This window comes from Gallus gallus, chromosome 10 (assembly GCF_016699485.2).
Source record: "Gallus gallus isolate bGalGal1 chromosome 10, bGalGal1.mat.broiler.GRCg7b, whole genome shotgun sequence".
NCBI classification, from domain to species: domain Eukaryota; kingdom Metazoa; phylum Chordata; class Aves; order Galliformes; family Phasianidae; genus Gallus; species Gallus gallus.
Window position 1 is genome coordinate 13,433,725 of NC_052541.1, and position 25,420 is coordinate 13,459,144.

The 25,420-nt window shown below is 46.9% G+C and overlaps 1 long non-coding RNA gene across 1 annotated transcript in view; it reads right to left on the minus strand.

Moving 5' to 3' along the window:
- LOC107054206 overlaps positions 1-25,420 on the minus strand; it is a 63,149-nt gene that overhangs the window by 28,959 nt on the left and 8,770 nt on the right. The window contains exons 3-4 of the long non-coding RNA XR_006931138.1: positions 1,076-1,210; positions 310-382 (exon numbers count right to left, since the gene is read on the minus strand). This is a non-coding gene — a long non-coding RNA (uncharacterized LOC107054206). The remainder of the gene's footprint in view (positions 1-309; positions 383-1,075; positions 1,211-25,420) is intronic.

Sequence of the window (25,420 nt, forward strand, 5' to 3'; positions counted from 1 at the left end):
AGGGTCTCATTTTTGACCCGATTCATTCTTCCCACCAACTTCCAGGTGCAGCCTTCAACAACCCCAGTTCACTTCAGCCCAGTAGAGATGACACAGTCCATGCTGCTCCTCCCCTGGCAATGGTCTCCACACCTCTACATCAAGCAACTCCTCACTGTGCGGAAATCTCTCCCTGACTTAAAAAGGATTCAGTAACTGCCCCGTTGCGTTGTTGGTTTGTTGTTGCCTGGAGAGCTCAGCACCTGAACTCAACACCTCCACGTAAACCTTGGGGCTGGGAACAAGATTAAAGAACATAGCAAAACTCACCCTTGTCACCGCGACTCTTGACATTGGTTTCATGGAGAAATCACCAAGACCAGAGGATTTTTACCACTGCAAACTGAAAAAAAAAAAAAAAAAAGCCTTTGCAGAGATACACTTACTGGGCAAAGCCATAAAGGTGATTTGTGAAGTAACATTTAATTTACTGCAAACGACACCACACTCCAGCTGCCAAGAATTTGACTGACAATTTCTATTTATTTATATCCTGCTATACAATATCTGCATTAATGCTGTAAATTTTTCTGATTGGAATTTTACAGTGTCTGCCTGGATATTTATTGATCATAAAATAATCTGCACAACCTGTTATATTCAAGGCAGGGAGAATGGATGGCAGGGAAATCATTTGACAGGATTTGGGTACCTGTGTCCAGGTAGCAGAAGACGCTCAGATGATGTTTTTATGGCTTTGTGTATTAATCAAGAACCAGCCTTTTGAATGGCATTTCTGCCATATCCCCAAAGCCTCCTCTGAAACATTTCCAAGAGCCTGGCATTGGTTTATCTATCAGCAACTCCATATGGACCCCACAACAACTTGCCTCGTTTGCAGCTCCTCACTATTGAAAAATCCCACCCTCACAATGAAATCTGGTGTTTTCACAACTGTTCACTAAGACAGCCTATGAGGAAAGGATTTAGCTCTTTCAACAGCAGTGAGACCACCCTGTATCTTTTGGTTTTGGCAGGAAAAGACAAAGCATAAAATTTCTGCCCACAAGGGAAAAATTATGAAACGTGGTCCCACCTGAGAGCTCCCATATTGCCTGGTAAACAGTCTTCTCTTTCATTCACAGCTTCAGATTTTCAGCATCTTCAGTGGATTCTGCCTCCTGAGTTTGGGCTTTCTTTGTTGTTTTTGCTAGAAGAGACCTTTACTCGCCTGCAGAAATCAGAGTAATGCATGCATACGCTGGAGGGAAGCACACAAGTGTACCTGCTTCTCTGTGTGCTCTTGGTCACATCTAAGCCCACCCTCCACGCAGCATCATCACTGAATCATTAAGGTGGAAAAAGACCACTAAGATCATCAACTCCAACCATCAACCCATTCCCACCATGCCCAGTAACCATGTCCCTCAGAGCCACATCTCCACTGTTCTCGAACACCTCCAGGGACTGTGACTCCACCAGTTCTCCCGGCCCATCCCTCCTCTGTACAAGGCAGCATCCCAAATCTTCCTTTCCTTCAGCTTCTGTAAACTCCCATTGCACAACACCTGTCCAAAGACTCTTGGCAGCAATGTCAAGCCATGCAGGCACGCACATACATATACGCTTCTACTAGTCCTAGCAAGGATATCCCCAGCTCAGGGGGCATGCAGATTCTCATCCACCCTCCTGCTGTCCCCAGGGCACCCTTCCTTTGAGCCCAGATGCCTTCTCCCTCCAAGCACACACATCTCACACCCAATCCATCACACAGGTACCTTCTCACTAGCCTCCTCCCAGTGCAACACTTCAACAAACCCAGCACACACACACCCTGCTACTCCTGCCCACTGCTCCTCTGCCTTCTCCTGCGCTCGTTCATTAAGAGCCCAGATTTAGCTTGCTCTTCTCCCCATGAATGCTGCACTAGCTATTTATTCCTGCTGCTTTCCAAGACCCACAACCTCACCCCTCATTAAACAGCTTTCTCTTCTCTGCATCAGCATAACAAACCAGAGGCTGACAGTTTGCATTTTAACCTCATTAGCTGTGGCCAGGCAGCTTGATGGACAAGGTTCCCTTTTACTATTGATTTAAGGCATTTATGCGATAGAGACCCTTGGAAATTCATTAAAAATACAATAGAAGAAAACAAAAAACCTCTTCTATGTGACCAAGTTCCCTAGGAATCCACCCAGTAAAATGCCCCCTCCCAGTGCGTGTTACAGGTCCCTGCTATTTGTCTTTGCCTATCCAGGATGAGGCGGCTACATGAGCGTGCAGCAGCTGGTGGAGCATCTAATGGAGCTAGGAATAAAACCGCACCAAAACAAAACAGCAGATGAGGCTGCCTACAACTGGGCTGTCACTACAGCACATGCCCTGGATCTGACAGCATCCCCTACGGGCAGGGAAGCAAAGGAAGGATGGGCTCTGCTCAAGGCACCCTGCACTTCATTCCTGCCACAGCCACCATCAATCGGCTCAGGCGCACACAGTAACCTTTTCAAGCTCCATAAACCCTTCACAGATTACTCTTTAGAAACAGGAGAGGGAAGCAGACCCCTCTGTCCCCTCTGGGCAGATGGAAGAGAGAGGTCCCGGCCTTCCCCCGGGGTTGCAGAGCTCCAGACGAAAGGTTAACGGCACGATGTAATCATAAGGTACAAGCATGGGGCAGGAGCAGGGGAAATTATTTCCTGCTGAATTGTGGCTGCCGTTATTCCCAGAGAAAAGCAGCAGGTATTCAGGAGCTTCTCATTAGCCAGCATGATTTCCATTAGGCTGTCTATTAACATTTTGTGGCCGTAATAAACACCTACATAATTAACACAAAAAATGAGCTCTCTCTAGGCTAAGAGAGGACGCCAGAACAAGCTGGGAATAGCAGAGACAGGCTGGTTCCTGCCTGGAAATTTCTTCCAGCAAAGGAATTGCTCCTTCCATCTCTCAGGAAGAATTCCCTTACAAAGAGTCAGGACGTTCCAGTCTTCCTGGCTCAGTCTACACCTACCTCTAGCACACAGCCACAGCGCATTCTTACAGAGCAGGGTAGAATTTATCTTGCAGATCCCACAGGGGAGATTTGGGGCAGCCCGGTATTCCCCAGTCCCCTGCCGCAGCAGTGTCTTCCTCCTAAAAACTGATGGGGCAAGAAATACCTTGGGAACACGCGTGTGATCCCAGCCAGCAGACAAGCCTCAGGAGCTCATAAAAGGTCCCCACGGGAAGAAGATGGGTTTATTACAACTTGAGCGTGTTTATAACCATGAAGTACTCCGACGTTTCAGGTCTGCAGTGAATTAATGGGAACACTGCGACAGAGAGGGAAAACCAGACCTGCCCAATGCCTCCATCACTGGCTGTCCATGCTGCCTCCATCCTGTTCCGTGCCTTAACAGCATTCCTGAATATTGCACTCACAGGAGGACCTTACAGGTTGCTATGACTCCCTCCCAGCCTCTCCTCCCCAGCTAATTGCCAATGGTGCCGGGGTAACCCCATGCACAGGAGGTTGAGGACGTGTCATTTTGACAGGGCTGCCTGTCCCCCACCTCTGGCTTCAGACTTCTGCTACTAAGAATACGTGTGCCCTTTATCATGGCTTTGAAATAGAGAGAGACACTTTGGAATTCAATTAGTCAAACAGTTGCCACAGCAACAAAAACATATAAACTTAAATGATTTATACTCGCAGACACCACTTCAAATACGAATAAATTTAATACAGCAGCTGGGAATGAAATGCATTGTACAATAAGAAAATTGTATTTTTTCTCTCCCCGATGATAGGCCTCAAGGTCTTAATGCAATATAGATGAAAAAAAGATATTTGGGCAGAATGAAGCAGAATACATTGTGCTGTATGTACAATGCCTGCTTGGAGAGTACAACACATAATGAGCACGTACATCTAATCACAGAGCTCCAATTCTGTTTGCAGACAGCCACAGATCAAAGATTGCAGCTAGCAAATTGACTGCTTGGTTTCACTTTCTTTCTTTGACTCCCTTCCATCTCATGAAACCTTTCCTGTCAGCCCCCGCCCAGGAGGGAAACAAATCTAACCTTATTCTAGCAGCTTCTCTATCTGCTACAGAGCCAAGTCCCAGCCTGGTAAAGTGAGATTTGTGCCTGTGTTTATTCTCGAGCAGAAATGCTTTAGTTGAAGCACAGTTCTAGAATTCCAAGTAGAAATTAATTCCAAGGAATGTGCAGGAAAATATTTCCTCTGCAGGAAAACTGCAGAAGCTCGCAAGCAGACCTACAATAGCCTATCCAAGTGACAGTCACCTGCAGTAGTTTTGCCCATTAAAGGTTGGACGTGTGGCTAAAGCCATCTTTTCTGCAGCTCTCCTTTGGCTCCAGATTCTCTGGCCAGAACTACAGGCACGAGATCTGCACAGCAAGTAATGCACATACAGACCACTAGTAATAGCACAGCTTCAGTGCATCCCAAATCCAGTACACAGATACAACTTTTTCCAACTAGAAAAGGTTTGCCTGATAGGAAAAGTAGTAAACATCCAGGAAAACAGGGCCTTTTCTTCTGGCTAGTTTCTAGCAAACATTTGGGCATACACCTCCTTCTTAGAGCAGCTGGCTTAGGACAGCACTGTGGAAAGTAGCATGCTTGTAGTTCATCTACATCCACTGGCGCACCAAAGCCAGCTGCTGTCAGTGCTTGGCAGTGCCTGGATCAGTAACAGCCAACATCCAGAGCAAAGTGAAGTGGCTCCAGCCACTGCCCTTTTACCATTTACTATCGCCCACAAGTCAAAGTTACCATTTTCCAAATAGGCATTTTGGAAGCCATCACCTACACCCAACAAAGCCTGATCAACATCAACACACGCTACCTGCGATGGGAAAGAGGTTTTATTTTAACTATAAACAAACACACACAAAGGCTGTAATTCTAACAGAAGTTACGGGCTCCTCAAAGGGAAAAAACAAACAAACAGCAAAAAACATCACAGAGTGAGGTTTTATGCTTGTTTTAGGTAGGAGGTCAAGAGTGCTGCTCATCATCAGAGCTGGCAGGTGGGGTAGAGAGTTCATGATGCTTTGGGCACAGATCAAGATTAACACCTGCAACTCTCTTTGGCAGCTTTGGAAAGGAAAGCATGCAGATGCAGAACAACAGCTAAACAAAGCTAATAATGAAATCATATTTATGTAGACAGGAAGGAAGCTCAATTGCCAGGAGAGTACTAAAGTCTACAAGTGTAAATACATACCAAATAAGTCAGCTTGACGAGATGCCAAGTTTGTTCAGCAGAGTGTGGCACTTTACTGCTGAAGTGCTTCTGTAGCAGGGAAACCAGGAAAATGTCAAAAAGGTCAATGGGTGAAATGTGTATCTCCATTAGGAAACTATGAAAACAAGCTTGTATCAATACGGTTTAGTGCCCTCTTTCTCACTTAGAAAGTGCCCACTGGTCCTGCCACATTGAAGCACAAACATCTCGCTCCAGAGCTCTGTGTACTGTTGATCTACAGCTCGCTACTCTCTTCACAAGGCAAAACAGAAATAACACGATTTATAAACAAAGGAGCTGAGTTACTGAGTTTAACAGCTTGAAGGCTCCAGACTTCAAGCACAAACTCACAGAAACAAATTCTGTCATCTGGCAACACTGAGATCATCGGAGATGTAGATGTACAAAGATGACCCATGAGGATGCTCATAGGGCTGGAGCACCTCTCTTCTAAATAGGGGCTGAGAGATCTGGGCTCATTCAGCCTGGAGAAGAGATGGCCCCATCCCTAAAAGCGTTCAAGGTCAGGTCAGATGGGATTTTGGCAACCTGGTCTAATTGAAGTTGTTCCTGCCCGTGGCAGGGAACTGGAACTCCATCTTTAAGGTCCCTTCCAACTCAATCCATCTGATGATTCTATGTGGTGGTGAAGCAACTGCATGAAGGATGTGTACGGCCAACATTTGACTACGGAGAGTAAAGTAAATTAGTAGGTTTACAATCATTCTGAGCCTCTTCTCTCAAACTAGACCATTCACAGGCTTTGAGTCAAGATTAAAAAAAAAAAAAGGAAAGCTATAAAAGAATAATAAATAGTACAGTGCATCTCTTAAGATGTTTAGAGCCATCAAAATATTTAGACCATGAATCAACCTGCCACAGACTACAGAAGATCCCGAACAGTTAAAGGATGGAGGTAGAACAAGAAACTAACATTCCACTTGTGAAAGCGAAAGTCTTGACTCAGCTGGGAAGCCTCCTCCATCTCCCTTTTCCTATTAAGGAAACATCTGTTCTACAACTTCCCTGCTCCATTTCTCTTCAGTACAATAGCATGGAGAACAGCAAGCTGGCATGTCCAACCCCACTCCACTGCTTCTGGATTAGAGGACGAAGCAGTTCAGCAGCCAGCTCCCCACGCCACAAACTACATTCATCATCATCTTTACAGGGCTATACACAGCTGGCTCTCCTGATGATAATGTGTTCTACAGTTTCCCTTGCTGGCGTGGCTTATGTTAATACTCCATTAACATTGCTAATCAGAGGCAGACTTCTGGCAGCATCTCCAGGGGATGAGCAAATGTTGTCCTACGCCTTTTACTTTAGGAGATCAGACTTTCAGATGAAATCCATTCCTAACATCTCTGATTTCAGCAATTAAATGAAGTTGCCACATCTGGGAGCTGTTCAACGCTGGATGCGTGTGCTTCTTACTGCTCCAGAATAAGCCCTTTTAAACCCCTTTTATGCCAACCCTCAGAAATATGACAGTTGGAACTTCAATTCACATGGGAAATCAAAGGCTGCTAGAAAGACGAGATGAAATCAAATCGAAGATAAAAGGTACAGAAGGTCCTGAAGGTCTGAAAGTGCAGGCAGCTTCATCCCAAGAGATGAAAATTTTCATATGGCAAACCTTAGTCACAAGGGATGAAAACCAAGACACGCGAGGCAAGATGCCCACAGAGCCCCAGGGAGGTGCACAGGATTCCTCCTAACTGCAGTATGGCTACTGTATGTCTAATGCCCGTGAAGTCCTGCCTTCAGGAGCAGCTTCCTGAAGGAGACCACAGCCCATTTTCGAGCCTTAAAGATAATTGTCCTCCCTTTCTCCAGCATGTGGACAGTTCTGCTTACCCCACCCAGAAAACTCAGCCTTAGTTTGATCTACGATCTTAATGGCCTCAAGTTGCACCAGGGGAGGTTCACAGTGGATGTTAGGAAGAATTTCTTCTCAGAAAGAGTGGTGAGGCATTGGCACAGGCTGCCCAGGGAGGTGGTAGAGTCTCTGTCCCTAAGGGCGTTCAATGAAAGGGTAAGTGTAGTACTTGGGGTCATGTTTTAGTGAGCAATATTAGTGGTAATCAGGCAAGATGATCTTAGAGGTCTTTTCCGATCTTAACAACCCAACCATCTATTCCTTCTTATATTTTGGGAGTATTCTCCAACCTCCTATTGTATTGCAAAAGGAACTGATTTTTATTTGAATAAAGCAGTTCCAGGCACCTCGATATGTTCTAGTATCAATAACTTGCCTGGAAGTTCTAGCTGCACAGATGAGAGCAAGGCGACCTCCTTCATTAATACAGTTTTCAAGCTACCTCAGATTACAGGTGGACCTGTGATTCTCCATAAGACTCAGAGGGTAAAATTAATGTTTGTTAAATAGAGCAGGCAAAAGCAAAAGCCTACAGGGTGGAAATAAAGTTATTTCCAAAGAAAATATCATAAATGAGAACGAAACACAAAACACTGGAAAGGAGACGTGCACCTCCCCAGCTCCCTCAGCAACATGCAACAGATGAGCAGAGAATGGTGCAGCTGAAGTGGTGCAGCGAGTCTGATCAGCAGATTCGTGCTCTCGCTCACACAGATGCATAAACCCATCTCCCAGCCAAAATTAGGGTATGCTTCCTCTCTGCTTTTCGCCTTCCTCTCCCCCCTTGCAGAATTGCTCCACCTCTTGACATCTCATCTTAAACGGATCTTCCATCTCAGGAAGCGAGTTCTCAGCGATAGGCACATAAGGAAGAACAGCTTGCTTTTTAACAAGCAGCTGCAGACCAGTCACATCTCGCAGCAAAGCCAACACTTGCTTTTCCCCCAAAAAAGCCAACTTAATTAACAGAAAAGGAGGAGAACTCACAAACAAACAATCTTCATCAGTATCTCAATGATTAAGTGGTCTATGACTCATACCCATTTGGAAAGGTTTCTCCAGAGCTCCCCAGGCTTCACCAGAACCCATTTAGATGCACAGATCAGATATGCAGTAGCTGCGGGGTTTATTTCAAACACTTCAGGAGTGTGGTTTCTGTGCTCACTCCTTTTAAAGGTCTGAATTACCATTTCAGCCGAGGATGTTCACCAAAGAAGATGAAAACTGCACGTACATTAGAAGGTCCACAGCACACTAATACAGCCTTCAGTCACGGCTCGGAAGTGATTTCTAATAAAGCCATGACTTAATACAGTAATGTGCTTTGGAGCCATTCATTAACTCATTGCTCTCTGAGGAAACTCTCATTGCCTCCGCCACTCACATCTACCTAAAAGGACTGCACACCACTAAGTGTGGAGGTGCGAGGTTTCTGTGGGATGGAGCTGAGCAGAATGTGGGCAGGTGCTATGAAAACTTCCTCGCACAGCGCTTCAGAGCAGCTCCATCGCCTCCTGCAGCACCAGCCCCAGTGCTCAACTCAGCTCCCTGAGCCCAAAACGACAGCTACCACAGCATCCCCAACCTAAGCTCCAGGAGTTGCTTTTTCTAGCCTCACTGGGAAATGCCCATAAAGGGGAAGATGAAAAATAGGTAGCGAGAAATTGTGCCCGTTCTTCCTCTACATAACTTGTCCTCTCTCGTTTATACATTATTCAAACGTGCTCACCAGATCATTTACAGCTTTGTTCCACGTCCTCCATATGCAGTGTCACAGCATGAGTGAACAGCCAGTTCATAGACACCGCAGCTCTCCTCCCGGCTGGATGAGGGTTAACTGCCTCGAGCAAGAATTGAGACCCAAAATCTAGCGCCGATGCGTGCCTCCTCTGCCGCTCTGCAGTATTAACTATTCTGCAATTCGCTTCTGTTTTGTTTCAGCAGCTTCCCTCCTTGAATCATCAGAGAGCAAAATTGCTTCAAAATAATACCCAGCTATGTGGAAGGCTATTTGGAGAGGGAAAGAGCAGAGCTTTACTCCAGATTTACATAGTGCCTAACTCACGCATTTTGCTTGCAGAGTGAAGTCAACTAATGCATATTCTCCCCCCCTCCCAGAGCCAGCACCCCAGGAGCCCAACCTCTGCTTTCTGTCATTATGGACAGAACACCATCCCTTACACGCAGCTATCTCTACTGCAAAGGCTTTCAGCTCAAGAGGGGATTTTTTCCCAGTTAGGAGCAGTAATGAATGAATTTTAGGTAAACTCAGGCCTCACACATCCATCTAATATTGCAGGTTAGTACTTCTGAAACCCATAATAGAGTGGTCCTGTCACTGCATATAACATCTCTGGGTTTGCCTAACATCACTGCACGCTCCATCCAGTGGATAGAGAGTGCATCTGTGGGGTTTCCACTGCACTCATCTCTCTCTTTTCACGCATACAAATGAATCTTAAAGTACAGATTAATATTTAAGCAATCAGGACTACAAATATCTTCCAACCTGCCCGGACAAGAAAGTTCTTGTATGGAAAAACAGAGTGTGGGGGGGAAAAATAAAGATCTTCGCAAATAGGAATTTACTTTTCATTTCCACTCCCTTTGATACAACCAGGATTAACTGCATTTAATCTCCTTCTAAAGGACATGTTGGGTCCCCAGCTGTTTTTCCACAGTCAGTCCCTGGAGAACAAAGATTAGGAAGTTAAATGGAATCTCATCTTCACTTTTAATTAATTTGAAACAAATACACGCTGATGACAGCACCAAAGCAAGACTGCCAAAACTTTCTCCATCTGCACAAGGAACCGAGCACCAAAGAACCTGGGATCTTACCAATGGCTTTAACCCTTATTTGCTGCAACTACAGCCTCAAAGTTGGGCTGGAATAAGCACTGAAGGCTTTAGCAGTTGTCACCTCTATACATCCCATGTAGACATCCTCTGCTCCAGGCACAGATGCTATCCAGCCCTACAGCTCCTTTCCGCATGGCTCTCAAGAGTCCCTGGAAGAACAACAACTCTCTGCACCTCACTGGGTTGGAATCACAAAACTGCTCAGACTCTGAGGAGCCAAATTGATGTTTGTCTGCTTGAAGCCATACTTCCAGCTCTTCTACTTAGCGTTACGTGAGTTGTAAAAGTACAAATGCACTTTGAGTTCTTCATACGGAAGAAAAGAAAAAAAAAAAGAGGAAAACTAGCCTGGTCATCCTGTTTTCTTACCAGTAGCAGCACTGGTGGCGTGATAGAAGCTTGCTGGTTTTCTGACTTTTAAAGGCCGAGTGGGGTCAGACTGCAGCAATAAGACAAGCGTTCTGTTGTTCTGGTGCTGATGAAGTGAGCTATGGCAGGAATGAGAGCACTAGGCCAGGGATACTGAAAATCTATCTGGAACTGGAGGTTAAATCTGAAAACAGCCAACTCTAATTTTGGCAGAGAGTTTACAAGCGTTGGGGAAGCCATTCTGCAGGGACTACAACCCCGGCTGTCAGAAGCAATAAAAGCTCAGCTCAAACAGCAATTCAGAGATGGCCGAGGGAGAGGACAGGTAGGAAAGTGGTCTGGATTTACTGATCTGACAGCAAGAGTCACTTATGCGTGCCCCAGTAAATGGAAAACTGAGTGGGGAGCCACACTTGCACTGGAAATTAAGCCAAAAGAAGTGGATAATGTGGGAGAGAGGATTTGTACCCATCAATCCATGATGAAGGTCTTCCGGATAGACCTTAAGCACGCCACAGGGGAAGGAATTAGCTTAAGCACCACAACCCTCACTGGGGGCTAACTCAAAGGGTGCCTCTCATCCATCACAGCTTTGTTCTACCTCTCTTATTCCTGCTTTGCCAAAACGAGGCTAAGCACAATGACATGGGCTACCAGATGAAGATGACAACAGATGGGAAAGAACCACTCGTGTGAGTGACCTTTGATACTCAGCAACTCAAAAACCCACATCTGGCTACATTGCTGAGAAGCCAGGCACTTAATATACATACACGCATGCAGACAGTAAGCACAAGCATTGAAGAGAAAAAGAATCACGCCTAAAGGAAGATTTTGTTCAGCAAAGACCTGAGGCACCAGCACCAACATAGCCGTGATATGATTCTGTTTATGCAGGCAACCAGCCCACAGTCTGAGGTCAATTTCAGAGAGCCTTCACAGATGCAGAAGGAGATTGCCTCATTTAAATTAAACAAAGATTCCTATGGCTGCTGCTGTGCAGTCCTTCCCCTCTGCAACTGAGCATCCTCATATTTACATGGGGGCTTCTGTGGTTGGGTGTAAGCTGTTTTGAAGATATCTGCTTGCAAGGCAATCTATGAAAAAGGATGAGGCTGGATGTCTTGGAATGCAAAGTACTGAGCTGGATTTTAACCACAGCACAATAGCAAATGGGTTATGCTTGGCTTTTTTTTTTTTTTTACTATTCAGCTGGTAGCAATAAACCAGTGCTTGGCTTACTCCTTTACAGAGGCAAGTTCTTTACCTCAAAATAACAATAGCAAAGAAAGGCCTGTAAAAGAAGGAGGCAGGCTTCTCAAAAGTCACTCTAAGTCTACCTTCAAGCTGAGCACAGGAGATGTTCCTGTGAGGGCTGGAGGCAGAGCAGTTACAATTCTCCTGGGTTCCTCGATGTGCCTAGGGTTAGAAAAGCCACAGTTCAGCCTCATCTCTGACTAGTGAGAAAAGCCTGGACACACCATGTATAGGGCAGAAGCACAACTTGAGCTGCTCCTCAAGGCAGTGCCCAGCAGTAAAGCATAGTGCTGCCCTTCCAGGCAGCAGCAGTGCACAGTTTTGCTCATGCTTTGCACTGATGCCCGCAGAAATGCACCGTTAGCAGCACCAGTATCTGGAAGGATGATGTTCACCCAGAGGCTCCTAATCTGAGCATCCACTTAAGGCAGAGAAGAGACAGTCCTCAACAGCAATGAATAGAAAAGGCTTCTTAAGTAAGACTGATGGGCACAGACAGATCTCCTGGCGCTCTGCTTCGCCAGCTCCCAGATCTGTATCAGCATCACATACATTATATGGTCCTCTTTCTGGCTAGGGGCACAGTCATGGTTCAGAGTTTTAATTAGTCTACTCTAGGCTATCTCGGCCATAAAGGCTCACAGAGGGAAAGATAAACACTATGCAGAAATCATGTTAATTTATAAAATATTCAATTAAGGAAAACAAACAACATAAACTAAGATCATCAGAGCTAAAAGACGGGGAAGCCATCCTGCTGGGAGTCAGCTGCCTCTGGCCTTGGGCAGGAGAACACATTCCTTCTCTGCACTTCTTGCACCAGAAAGGCTCATGGAGAACAGGGATGCCTGGGAGGTGAAGCTACGGAGCGGGTCCTTCTGCAGGAGGGGTTGGCAGCACCACGCAGGCCTCTTCACACCCTCTGCAGTGAGATCACTTGCCTTCATCTCATACGTTTTTCAAAGCAAAGAGAAGCACGGTCCACCCCAAGCTAACTGATACGCAGTGAACTTGCATTTCTTCAGATCCTAGGCCCACCACGTGCAGTTCAGATAAATGAAAATTGCTGCAGTCTAAAGCTAAATTTCAGAAGCTTCTCCTGCACCTCCTCCCTCCAAGATGGGACTCTCGAGTCCTGCAGAGAAAGGACTATTCATCGTGGGGAAGCTGGGCCAGATGACCTTTAAAGGTCCCTTTCAACTCAAATGATCCTACAGTTCCATGATGCCAAATGGGAGAGGGGATGCTGGGACCAAGAGCAGCAGCACGTTCTGCCCCCAAGGCTGGGCATGCAGCTGCAGGAACAGCAGATACATTCCGGGCTCATACAGGAAATGAGGAGTGAAGAAAATCACCGTGCTTAGGGATGGAAAGGTCCATTTGCTCTCTCTCTCTCCAAGCCCAGCAGTGACAGTTTGCTCCCCTGCGCTTTGTCCTGTGTTTAATGACCCAAGCAAACAGGGCTTCTGTTTACTCTCTCAGGGAACGACTCTACAGCTTCAGGAAACTCCAGGGGGAGAAATTTTGGGGTTGCCCCAGTTTACTAAATGGGACGGAAAGCAAGGATGAGGGTAAATAGCACCTTTTGCCTCTTCTATGCCTCCGGAGCACGTGGGGCAGGCTCAGCCCTCCCACTATCAGTACTCCAGGAAACCCTTTTCACCAGCGGGGATCCCAGCCGAGAGCTCAGCATCAGTGCTGTGCAGACAGTCCTTCCCTGCCAGGCTGTGAAATCAGAGTCTGCCTGAAGCCCAGGAAGGCACAAAGCAGCAAGCAGAGAGCTGTCTGGGCTGCTGGCCCTTGGCTTTCCTCCTACACCACTCTGCAGCACTTTTCCTGCAGGCCCAGTGTTGCTTTCAGAGAGGGGAGGAAAGCAGTGACCCCACAAGTATTACAGAGCACTAAGCCTCCCTTTGGGGAACACAGAGACAGGACCGCTCTGGACCTCAGTACACTGCATGTGTTACTATCTAAGATTCTCATTATCTCCAATGGGAGCTGTGATTTGTTTCTCAGTTCTCATTTCTCTTTGCACACAGTTGCCTCTCTTTTAAAAGCAGCTTTTCCTAGGAGCTCTGGCCTCAAAGGTTTGTTGTCCCCCCTCCCCCCCGTGTGAATTACAGATGTCACGAACACCTCTGACATGGTGCATGGTTGCTCATTCAAATGCAGAGTAGCTGAGGGGGAAAACAAGTCTTTAGATCTATAGCATCCCCTGGGGATATCAGCTTAGGACACAGTGCGTGCCAGTGATAAGCCAAACTAGACACTGGATGTCACCAGCACTCCACTGGAAACACAGAGGAGGGAGCAGGTATCTGGCAGTAAAAACATCCACTCTTAAAGCAAGAAGTCTGGGCAGCTAAAGGAAGAAGAGTTGGCAAGGCATGAATTAGTGAGGATCATCTAACATACCCTAGGAACCGGAATAAATCCAGCAAAGGAGATCCAACTGAGGAGGTGAAGGAAAGGGTGAAAGGAAATTGCTATTCTAGTTTGGAAGGACAACCAAGACCAAAGAAGGTGCAGGAATCTCCCAGATATTCAAGAGACAACAAGCCTTAAAAAGTGGGAAGGAAAATGGATGGTGGGTTGGAGAAGTCCACTCTTTTCCCTGCAGATCCTGAGTGCCATCGCGTCTGGTGCTTTCAGGAGAGGTCCAACCTCACAAACACATCGCATAGCTGCTTCCTGCATATGTGTCTGGATTACGACATGAGCAGCAGCTTGGGCAGACGTGACCCACGCTGGTCTGCCACACTGATAACACAAAGCATGGATCTCCTCAAAGCTCTACAGGATTGCAGGCAGAATTCTCTGACTGCTGCAAGACTTAATGTACCAAATCCTTAGGAGGAGGGATTCCCGTCTGTACGTGTGCACTCCTTACAAGGAGGGATTCCCACCTGTAAGTGTACGTTCCCTCTGGATGGAAAGAAACAGCTCAGCTGCATAACGTAGACTCAGCCAAAAACCAGAATGGAGTTCCTTGCGAGTGCATAAAGCTTTGGCAGCAACAAGTGAGATTTGCATACACGTCTCCCTCCCTGCTCTGCCATAAAGATTTGGGTGGAAGCATGAAATACAACATCAAGCCCTGGACAGATGAGGCTTTATTCCAGTTTAGGAGGTGAAAGTTCCCACCGTGCTTTTCCTAACATGAAGGGCTTCCTACCTGGCTGCGTAATGATGCTGCGTGTCCAGTTGCTTTGGTTGGCCGCCCCATTTAAGCACACCCCTGTTGAACCCCCTGGCTCTGCTGGAGTTCTGAGGAAGGCACGCACTACAACTGACTGCCGCTGTAAAGGAAAGCACGAGCTGACCTTCGGAATACAGAGGCATCAAATGAAATTATAACGCTGCTGATAATCACCAGAGCAGGGATTAAGCTGATTGGGGCCCTGCCAGTGCAGATTTAGCTTTCATTAAGTTCTGCCTGCAAATCAGGCCTGCCCATACCCTTACCCTCAAAGTTATCACGTGCACAAACGCACAGAGGGAGAGCAAAAACCAAAGTACTTTACTATTTAAAAATCCTAATCCTTTCAAGGTCTGGAAATACCTGGGGTCCAGCTACAGCACCGCCTATACAACATCTGCCCTTAGAAGTGAAAAGCTGAAAGCAAATCATTTACATGAGGGTTTAAGAAGGAATGCAGAGAAACTACAAGAGCGAGGATGTAATCAGCGGCGCAGAGAAGGTCTGAAAGGAGCTTGTCGATCCCTATGAAATACAGCAAGAGGCTTATTTAATTTTTTTTTTTTTTCCTTGTGTGTGTAAATTTCCTAAACAGCTGACCTAAATGAGTTCTTACCACGATCTGATAGCCTAGGACAACAGAGTAATCCTTCTAATAGGATTACAGGCTGTGCTAAAGGAGACTTCGGGCTTTTATGCTCTGCATTGTAATATGTATACATGCACACAGATACCGTGCCTAGCACCTGTAAAAATAACATTCTCCCCATTCACTCCTCTCAGTACTCAGACCTTCTCACCCCATCTCATTTCCTCCACAATTGCTATAAAGCAGTCATCAATCTGAGACTGAGAGAAGGGGGGGGAAGTCGTCCAAGAGCTGAAATCAAAACTGGACAGAGGGAATTGCAGGGAATTAGCACCCAAAGAGGCCCGTTTCTGCAGGGCTCCAAGGGGACAGGCATTACCTGATGCCCTCCAGTGCTTCCAGCACTGTTGAGGAAGGTGGAATAAAATGACTGCCACTAAGGTTTGCAAGAGACACGAAAGCTGGCAAAGTGATTCAGCAGGAGGTCCCGCAGAGCTCTGCAGACCTCCTGGTATGCCGGGCCTGTGCAAACCAAACACTTTAACTGAGGCAAACGCTCAGGTGCACACCAAGGAACAAACAAATTAGGCCAGAGCTACCTTCCAGCTGTGGGAGGTATGAGGGAGTGTCTGTGCAATGAAAAAGAAAAAGCAAAGCACTCCAAACAGTGTTATTTTTTTTTTGATAGAGAAGTAACTGCCTGAGCTCTCAGAGAATTATGTAGTCAGAAGTGCCTATCAAGTAGTCAGCCTTCAGTTAGCTGCAAAGGGATGGGAGTTGGCTTGCAACTTCAGACCGCGCTGGTCAGGCTGACGCCGGCACACCGACAGCAGCTTTCACAATTGCCTTTTGCAAAGGACGTAAAGGAGTGGAAAAGTTGGAGATGACATTGGAGAGAATTGTAAAACCACCTGAGGAAGTGGGGAAGATGTTCTGCTGTGAGGGACCAAGAGGAGCATCAAAACAAACAAACAAAAAAAGACAGTTGTAGGGGACAGCAACTTAGCAACCTCCAACAGCAGAGATCTCAAATACCAGACAGGTTTCTGCTTTTGCCCAGGAAAGCAGAGCAAGAACCAAGAGCAGCTGGAAGATAAAAGCAGAGGAACCCAAATGGGAAAGCAAGCACTTGGTTTGCAACAATGAGGAGCAAGAAGAAAGGACAGGTTCTCTTATGCCTTGAAACCAGAGACTGCAAAACAGCTGATAGTACCCCTGGAAGGTGTGCCTGAGCCAAACATACTCCTTTGCTCAATGCAGGAGAAAGCAAACAACGCTCGGTGCCCTGCAATATGTCAGAGGGGACCATACATCAGGCAGTGCTCTGCTGCAGGGTGACCTGGTCTGTGCCACGCAGACTTCACCCACCCAGAACCACAAAGACATCTCACAGCTCAGCAGAGAAGTTGTTCCCCAAAGGAACAGGAAAAGCTTTCCAAGGATTTAGGGGTGGTTTGTTACTTGTCCTGGAAAGAAGCTGCTGGAGCCCTGGGTAAGCAGCTCTCCTGTGCTTGTGATTGAGGAGGTGACATCATAGAGATGACTGTGGTTGAAAATTAATTTACTTTACATCCCTAATAAATCTGAACTATGTGGGCCAAACCATAATGCTTACAGAGTGACTTGAGAACTGCTGAAGTATTTGTGAAAATGAGAGATTACTTCAGACTGGCTGGAAGAGGGGACTGATGCTTCTCTCCTCCCTTTTTTTTTTTTTTTTCCCCTCTTGAGGTTTCTGAGAAGGAAACTGGGAGAAAAACATGAAAATTTAAAAGGCACACAAGCTCCAAAATCACCCTGCACAGCCCTATGGACACCCCTACAATATGCAACTAATAGGCAGCCTAGCACTCCTCTTACTCTCCCACAGAGCTACACGCATCCATCAGCAGCAGGACTACATGGTCAGCATTGATCTCAAAGGGCAAGACAAGGAGAAGGCATGGGATCCCCTTCCAGATGCTACAAGAAGCCATTAAACACTCACGTGTCTGAAAGCACTGAATGAAAAAAATATGAAAGCAGAAGAGTTTCCATATTGGTACGGTCCAGCACCTAAACCCATATTTTCCCCCACTGGCCCCACCTATCATGCTTCCTTTGCAACAACAGACAAAACATAGAATGGCTTAAGGTTGGAAGGGACCTTAAAGATCATCAAATCTCCAGACCCAAAGTCTGTGTCCACACTCTCTCGTCTGGACAACCAGGCAGGCATCCCTACATGGGGAATGACCCCATCTCCTCCTCACTGGCAATAAGGAGGACACAGCACAACACAACACTGACCTCACTTCACAGTAGGCCATTTGGGCAACTGAGAAACAGCCTCTCACACACACATCATCAGCATTAATTCATAGAATCATACAACAGCTTGGGTTGGAAGGGACCTCACAGCTCATCGTGCAGCACAAGAAGGCAATGACAGTGCTTTCTACCAGATTACAAGCACTATGGAGCCATAGAAGATAACAAAAAACCCACAATTTAACTCACCTCCTTCCAACAACTAGTAATGACTCAAGGAATGCAATCTGTATCCAGCTGCTAGCCCTTAAATGAGGGTAAGGAGGGGGCAGGCCCAGAGTCCACCCCTTCCAGTCACTCGGGTACATTGCTTGCACCTGAGCTCCCTGGGTTAGCCACAATGGTGCTCAACCATTGGCTCAGGCCATGACCTGGCAACTCCACTGCAATCATCTAGGTCTGATCCCACTGCTGTGGGCTGGGCTGCCAAGCACTAAATCAGGCACTAGATGGATTCACAACAATTCACCCCAATCCCATATCTTCCCCTCTTCCTCGATCCCCACTTCCTCCATTCCCAACCCAGCATCGCTTCCAACGAGTCCAAGAGCCAGGGCTCCTTCTGGCAGCTCCCATCAGCAGCAAGTCAATTGTGGAAAGGGTTCTTAGTGAAACGTGTCTTTCTGCATTGTGTGGGACTCAACCACAGCTCCCAGGCACACAAAAGCCGCCGGCTGAGAGAATGACAGAGCTGGGTAAAAAGCAGTGTGACGGGTCGTGCGTCCGGCAGGACCGGCGCTTCAATAGCAACGTGGGGAATTTTCAAAGGCATTTGTTTATCGAGGCCATGTGCCACCATCTGATTGTCTGAAAAACCCAGGAGGGCACCTAAACACAATATCTCCCAGAGAGTGACAGTCAGCGCAGTCATCACTTGGTATTAAACAGACACCTTCAGTACAGAGGGAAAAGACTACAAAAGAGGCATTAAAACAGCAGTTACATCTTTCTCTTAACCCTGATGCCTGTTTCAACTTCTCAGCCTGTCATTAGGGGCCGCCCCAGGGGACAGCACAGTGGATGAGCAGCATGAAGAGGCACAGGCAGAGAGCAGCACTGGTCCCCCAGCCCAATGCAGAGGAGGAAAGCCCCCAGTGCAGCTACCAGCAATCCCACATTGGGCAGACCACCCTTTTCCCCCTGAAAGCCGTGATAAAGCAAAGGGAAGGCTGTTTTTCTCCGTGCAGGAGGAATGGCATTGCTAGAAGTTCTCTTTCACATTCTTTGTTCAGGTCTGTGAGCTGGGAAAGACAGCACAATGGCCTCACCTTCTGCAGGCTTGCTTCTAAGCACGGCTATTAAAACTGGTAGAAACTTTGCAAATCCCATCCTGCCTGTCCCCAGACTTGCCGGTACTGTTCTTTAAGAGAAACCAAAGACAGAAAGAATGATTTTATGCTATGCAAGTCTGAGCTTTTTCTCTCCTCTTTGTCCACTTGGGTGAAGAGGCAAACGCTAGAAAATTCGGAGCCTTCAAGATAAAACCCACGTTCCTCACACAGAGGACTCAGGGTTGGTTTAAAGCAATGAACAGTTCCTCGTGTTCAAAACCTGCACTGTCAAACCTCCTCACAGAGCCATTCTGACAAGCTCCAACTGTAAGCCCTGTAAGGTTTGCTGCCCATTAGCATTCTCAGATGACTCCTTCCTCTATTTGATTGTCAGCGAATGCAAATGTCAGTTCTTTCCGATATTCTCATGCCCTGTAACAAAAGTAAGGAAGCCAGAGAATAACCTGAATACCCACAAACAAGCACTAAGTCTATAGCTGTAACACCTATGTCTATATTGCCCGAGTTTATCATCCTCTTTGACAACTCTGTACAGGTAAACAAAATGTATTTTTACTGTTTTACACAACCAACATTGCGTGCAGCAAAACAGAGCTTGAGGGCATCTCCTCCTCCAGCTTCCAGGGATTGGACCTGCTTGCTGCTTTACGTACCTGGGCTGGTCCAACCCCAACAGAGAGACACAGGACAGGGATGTAGCCCGTGTCCCTTCCCACCTTGTGCTTCACAGTGAGGTTTGGCTCACAGTGTCAGACAACAGCATAGATCAGCAGGGCTCTGCATGCCCGTGAAAGCCACATCAGTAAACGTACAGCCAAGACACGGGAGTGCAGGGACATAAATATATACGATTAGATTCCTATTGGCTTGAAAGTTAGTTCACACAGACTGCCTCTGGGCTGCAGCTTCCCAGCTAATTTAAAGCAACTGATACACACTGTCAGGCCTTCCATATATTAAAAAAGGGAGGTGCCCGCATCCAATCTCCCATCCTTTTCAAGTGGCTCATTTTTAGCCAGGCTCTCTCTCGCAAGAGCCATCCGAGGACACCTCCTCTAGCTGCGTGGGGGGACCTGCATGTCTGCAATGCACCAACGCCTGAAAAGTGAGGGAATTGTGCAGAAATGGGCCTTTGTTCCCTCTTTCCTCTCCCAAGCATCAAGCGTGACCAGCTGCTGCTGCTGCTGTCTGCAGCTCAGGTCCCGCTGTGCAAACACCGGTCCCTGTGCTAGCTGGATGCACTGCCTGGATGCTGCAGGAACAAATGAGAATTTCACCTGGATGAGAAGTGCATAAATAAAACCGATAAAAAGTTTTAGGACCCATGGAATGTGCATAATGCGTTTTATCGGAGATATCTGCTCCCATGCTTAGTGGCTGCCAGGGAAAGAAAAATAAAAGGTCTCTTATAAAATTATTACCTTGTCGTTTAAGTCAACAGCAGTGATACCATGATAGAAGCAAGCAGTTATGTCACATTGTTTTATCACTATAATTACATCAAGAACACAGTAACTGTCTGTGAGAGATAAGATGAAGAAAGCAGCCCTTCCGAAGTCTTCTATTCACAGCACTGGGATTTGTAGACTGGTTTGGGCTTTGGACATTACATTCAATTACTGTCCTTGAGCTCTGAAGAGCCGTGTCACCGGAGAAATACAACCACAGGGCTCCATTGCCTCCAGCTCGCCTGGTTCCATCTGGGTTCGTGAGAGCTATCAGAGTCAGTCCATTGGGTCACAAAGGACAATGGTGATGGAAATCTAGCAGGCAGTGGGCATAGAGCAGGCTCCCCAGGGCAGTGGTCATGGCACCGAGCTGCCAGAGCTCAAGAAGCATCTGGACAGCATTCTCAGATAGAGGGTCTGATTTTTGGGTAGCCCTGTGTGGAGCCAGGAGTTGGACAGGACGGTCCTTATGGGTCCATTCCAACGTCAGATAGTCTGCAATTCTATGACCACATTCAAAACCAGAGGCAATACCGAGCCCAGTTCACCCATGCCAACCCCAAAGATGACCGGCAGTCCTATCACTCTCACACACATGCCCAAACCTCTCATACCACACCACACGGATGCAAAGTGGCACAACCCCTCCTGACCGCATGCGTTTCCCAAAGAACTGATCCTCCAAGTGCTTCCTCCAAGTAGGATTTGTCCTAACACCCCATGGGGTTGTCACCACGTGCCCTTCTCTCCATCCTCCCCCTCTGCTCCAGCAACACGTTGCAGTGATGTTCCTCCCTAGCAAACTCACTGCTCCTATATCATGCTGACAATTCATCTGTTTTTATCCCTGTTTCCCATGAATCCCTCTATTTACTGTAAATTGTTCTGAGACACCGAGGCAAAAACGTGGGGAACAATAGAACCTGGAAAGCTGCAATTGCTACAGCTTTTAGTTGTCAACTGAGACTGTGAAAGCAAATAGTAAAAATGAGTTTCAGAGAGTGAGTAGATTTTAGTTTTTAGTTTTTTAATAGTAAAAGGGAAGAAAGGTCACAGACGATTGTTAAGGAAAGGAAAAATAGAGGAAAGCTGCCAGACTGGACCCCAAACTGCTTTCTCCCCTTACTCAGAAATGCATTGATTCATACAGTTGGACAAACAGGATTCAGGCAATGAGTACACATGAGGCTTTTCTTCCGCATTCTGATTGAAAAGTGTGTCTTGATTGATATTTGTTGTCCCTTATTTATGGATTGGGGGGGGGGGGGGAGAGGACGTGATAATATTACCTCTCGGTGGGAGCACCAGCAGAAGGGGCAGCCCGCAGCTGGCATCAGCATGGTGGGCACGTGCCTGGCTGATATCAAATCCATCTCCTGCAGGAGATGCTGTCCACCCGGCAGCACTGCATCAGTGCTATTCCGGGCTGCAGAGCAGTCCCAAGGGAACCTCAGTGCTGTGGAAGACGGACCTGGGGACCACCTCCTTTGCCAGACAGACTTAATGCAGAGGGAGATGGCGCTGGGGAAAACAAACCTGTTTACTGTTTACCACACTTCTCACAAAGGATTGAAATAGAATGTCCTCTTGTCTGAAGCTAACAGCAGCAGTGCTGTTAAGGATGATCTGTCATCCCACAGAGCTTTATCACAGTAATTACATCAGGAACAAGTTTACCGTTTGAAAAAAGAAAGATTACAAGAAGCAATCCACCAAAACAGCAGCAGTGTCACAGCACAGAGATATGTAGAAGAGAGAAATGCATTACATAAAAGAGAAGCTGAGAATGAATTCAATATGGCAAGAGCTATATTTCACTAGTCTGCATTTAGAGCACCGGCGCGCTCGCAAGCACAAGACTTCTGTTTGTATTCATGTGTGCACCTCTGTTAATTATACAAATGTATTTCCAGAGGGCTTCCAGAAAATTACAGAAGAACCCAGAAATTTTCCCAGATTCCTAAAGGAATGACACGGAGCCCTTCTCGCACACCTCCTTTAGCCTAATCAAAATCCCCAACGGCTACCCAGGATGAAACTGCTACGCATCAAGACAGGATTGTGCTTGCATACCCCACTGACATCTCAGATTAACAGCACAGCCATCAGACTGAACACTTGACCTGCCAGTGGCTCAGGGAAGGGACCTCACTGGTTTTAAAGCCTCGTGCAGGCACACAGGGGATGCAGAACGGGGATCTTGTACTGAGCCCATTCCCAGGTTGGCAGGGGCACGCACCAGAGAAGCAACATGTTCTCTTGCCTGCAGAGCAAGGGTCACGCATCTGTGAAACAACATTTTCCTTGCTCTCTTGGATTGAGCAAATTCTTGAAGGTAAGCATCGTGCAGCCTGAGATAACGGGAAGGGCAGCAGCAAACCCAGTGGCAGGCTCCACGTAGCAGCCATCAGTTAAGGCCATTATTTTTTGCCCTGGAGTTAACTGTGGTTCTTGCTCATCACAGTGGCCTCCGCTGCTCACCCTGTGGGACCTGCAGGCACACGTGTAGAAAACAGGGAGCAGAGAAAACCACGTGGGCTGTGCTGATCCAGGATGTGGAGAACAAGAAAAGAAGGACAGATGAATTTTCAAGCCTACACAGCTTGTTGCATCTTATGAGGTCACCAAGCACAGCCGAGCAAGACCAGAGGACGTCAGTCACTGCTCTCATTCATATGGGTCATGAATTTCTGACATCTATTTACAGGGTACGATCTGCAGCTGCACCCTCACCTTCCTCGGAGGGAATGCACAGCTCTGAGTTGGGAGCAGGAACAACCACGTGGGCTATGATGATGCAGGAGATGGAGAGCAGGGAGTCTTCAAGCCAACTCAGCTTGCTATTGTTGAAAAGCAAAGCAGGCTGCTGTTAGCATCCCTCAGACCTGGAGAAAACTCCCCAGCCATGGGACATGCATGTCCTGATCTGAGCCACTCTGATGCTTTATCTGAGTGCCCAAGGAGAGCTCAGGGTGCACAGATGAAGACATTCACCTCTGCTAGAGGAAGACACAGAAAGGAGGAGTTAAGATGCAAGGAGAAACATCATCAAACTGAAAGCAGAGCCAGGGCTGTGTGTCCCCTCAAGAAATGCACCCCATGACTAATTCATCTCATTTATAAACTTCCATTTACTTGCTGTTCCAGGCAACGCTGTAAAGGTTGGGAGAAAACACTTCAAAAGTGCTATAATTTGTGGAAATACCTTTTAAGTGCTCAATGAGGTTGGCAGAAAACAAGGTGGATTAGGAACAGAGCTATTACAGCATGGGGAACATTGTAGGAGCAACATGCAAAGGACATAACACTCGTGTTACTGCCTAACCTGCTGCTTTATAACAGGAGAGAAGCAGTTAATGCACACACGTGTGCTTGCAGTGGACAGGAGGTGTAAGAACGTCGCTCGATTGAACCAACACCATCCCAACAGCATCAGGTCAGGACCCAGACAGGCTGACAACGCGCTGCTGTGCTGAGAAAAACAGCAGCTCTCTGTATCCAGGGCTTTCAAGCTGCTACTTTCACTCAGGCTTTAATCTCCAAAATCAATTGAAAACAAAGCGAATAAACCCAAGAGATCCTCTCCCCTGGGCTTCTTTCAGCCTCATAGGCAGGAGAAAGATGATCCTTCATAATATCATATTGAAAGCACGTAGTGGAGATGACTGTCACTCAGTCATTAAGCGCAGTTTTGCAATTCCACCTGTCGTTCCACAAACCAGGATGATTTCTGCATGCTCGATGCATGAGTAACATACTGGAGTTTTTTTTGCATCTCTTATGAAAAGCCATTATAGATAAAACAGCCAGATCCCTGATAAGGCCTCAAAAGGCCTGGGAACGTATTGCCTTCAAAAACATCCCCAGACCCTTCCTGAGATTAGTCCCACTCAAACCTGACTCGCACCCAAGCTCACTTTCACACTCCAGAGCTTTGCTTCTCGTTGCTGTGACTGCACACGTCATCTTGTCTGCAAAGCAAGGATGCATGAGCAGGGAAGAGGTAGAAACCAGCTCTTCCAGTAAAAAGCCACTCTAGTCACAAACCCAGTGATGCCAGATGCAAGACAAGTTGTCAGACACCGAGCTGAGTCACAATGGCAATTAGAACTCATGTCTGCACCTCTCGGCACTGGCAGGTGTCACCTCCTGGGCAGTTTGAACGCAGCACTGCAGATAGGGCTGAGTCATCCCGCTCGCCGCATCACACAGAGACCTGTCCACTGACATTGCTCGTGTGGATGTGTCCGACCACACCAAGTCACCACACACGGAGCTCCTGGCCTCCTGGACTCCTGTCAGCTCACCCCTCACCTGATGTGCTACTGCCCTCCACTAGTGGATGCCAAGGGCTAATCCACAAAGGGAGGGGATGGGTTGATGGTTAGACTAGGTGATCTTAGTGGTCTTTTCCAACCTCAATGGTAAGAATCATAGAAAGACTCGTGTTTGGTTGCTCTGTTTTACAAGAAAAGATCATTCTTTAACAGTGCTTGAAATATCTGCCGCTAGGACTTCACAAACACTCCCACAGCAACACAGCTCCCATGCTCCATAACACACTTCTGAGCGTTCCCTTCAACTAAAGCTGCAGAGACACCAGCTTGTTAATTATACCGAGATAAAGAGGAAATATGGCAATTAAGCTCCCATTTTTTGCATGTGTCCCTGGTAGGCTTTTGATAACGCTGTCTGCTGCCTCAAGGCAACATTCTCCCACATGAGGTTTCCTGGAAACCCGCTGCTATGACTAAGGCTTCCATCACTGCTGTGTGTTCATGGGCTTACACCGGGAGGTAAGGATGCTCAGGCTGTGGTGGCCATTTGTAACCCTAACTTCCCTCTCAGGGCCTCTTAGGATGAGTTTCTTTAGGTGCTGAAAGCCCAGCAAAGCAGTATTTAACGACAGCCATAAGAATCTGGGGAATTTTTTTTTTGCTATTTCATCCAAAAGGGATGAATCTCAGCCACC